This window comes from Calidris pugnax, unplaced genomic scaffold (genome assembly GCF_001431845.1).
Source record: "Calidris pugnax isolate Ruff unplaced genomic scaffold, ASM143184v1 scaffold24, whole genome shotgun sequence".
NCBI lineage: Eukaryota > Metazoa > Chordata > Aves > Charadriiformes > Scolopacidae > Calidris > Calidris pugnax.
In genome coordinates this window covers 17,220,378-17,221,739 of record NW_015090922.1, presented here as the reverse complement: position 1 = coordinate 17,221,739, position 1,362 = coordinate 17,220,378, and the positions used below count along the sequence as shown (strand labels likewise).

The following is a 1,362-nucleotide window of genomic DNA, read 5'->3' as shown; positions in this document are numbered from 1 at the left end:
CCGCCTGCCAGCGGCTGCGTGTGCCTGCACATCCCCGCTCCCTCCCCGGGACATCCCGCCTCCCGCCGCCCCAAACCGCAGGCAGCCCCCGGCCCGGCCCGCCCTGCCCGCTCACCCCTGCCCTGCTCCCGCCGCCGGGGGGGGGGAACCCGGCACGGCCCCACGCGGGCCCGCCCGCCGCGGGGGGGGCTGTGTCTGCCAGGGGTCACCGGTCCTGTCTCCCAGGACAGGCCCGCAGGGGATGGAGGGGTGCCCCGGGCTGGGGGTGCCCCCCCGGGGCGCGGCTTTGCCAGGGAGAACCCATCCGGAGCTCGGGGGGGGCTGCAGCGCTCGCCCCCCTCCCCGTTGCACACAGAGGCTTGGTTAGGGGCTGCAGCCCGCTGCTGCTAGCCCCCCGCCGGGCACCGGCGCCTCGCAGCCTGGGCCCTCTCTCAGAAATCAGTGCTGGATGATCCGAGCCCTAATTTCGCTCAGATTATCCGACATAAGCGAAAACGCCTCCTGCTGCCTCTTCCTTCCGGCTTCGAGGGCCACTAACACACCTCCACTGGACACCGTAGGGTTAAGAAGCCCCATCCTTAAATTAGAGGTGCAACACGGAGCGGTCACCGCACAAGAAAGCAGCCATCTGGCAAAGCTGTAGCCCCCAGCACTTGTCTCGCTGCCGCTCACAAGCCGTGGACACCAGCACCCTAGTGAACAATAAGACAATCCTGGGAGAGGGGCTGGGCCATCACATTTTCAGGAGGAACAGCTGCCTGCTCTCCTCCTCACCTTGCATGGCCTTTCTGCTACTTGACAAGATGGTATCTGTCACCTTCAAAGGTCCTAGCAATCCTTAATTAGATTAGAAGTTCACCTCAGCCAGCCCTCTTCTGCCCCTGTGCCCCACAAAGTTTGCTGTTTTCCACCAGGAAGGCAGAAGAATCACATACTCCTGGCACTTAGGTGGGTGCTTCCTCATCCCATCTCCTCCCCGCACCAGGCAAAGCTCACCCCATCCCTGCTCTCACCTACTCCAGTGCCCCCGGTTGTCTGCAGACCCTGACAGCCCCGTCAGCACACCACACGCCCTGCGGCAGCCCTGGGTGGCATTGCAGGCCCCAGCACCCTGGGACAGCCCAACAGCCAGCAGTCCCATCAAGGCCCAGCTCTCTCTCCCGCTCTGACTGCAGACCCCTGCTTGCTCCATCCTTGGCAGGTCTGGACAACACACCCCTAAATGAGCAATAACATTGGGAGCCTCCCACCCTGCCCACCGCCACAGAAGCTGCCTCCTTCCTGTCTCTCTCCTAATCTCCTGTTGGCCAGGAGCACTGATCCTTTCCTTGCCTCTCTCCTCCTGTCTCCATCACCCCACCT

At 64.0% G+C, this 1,362-nt stretch overlaps 1 protein-coding gene across 1 annotated transcript in view; it reads right to left on the bottom strand.

The window, feature by feature from the left end:
* The window catches only part of DLK2 (delta-like 2 homolog (Drosophila)), a 12,209-nt gene extending 11,969 nt beyond the window's left edge, over window positions 1-240 (bottom strand). The window contains exon 1 of the mRNA XM_014950546.1: window positions 116-240. The gene's annotated coding sequence lies outside the window, so the exon portion shown is untranslated. The remainder of the gene's footprint in view (window positions 1-115) is intronic.
* Between the last annotated feature and the right edge of the window lie 1,122 nt (window positions 241-1,362).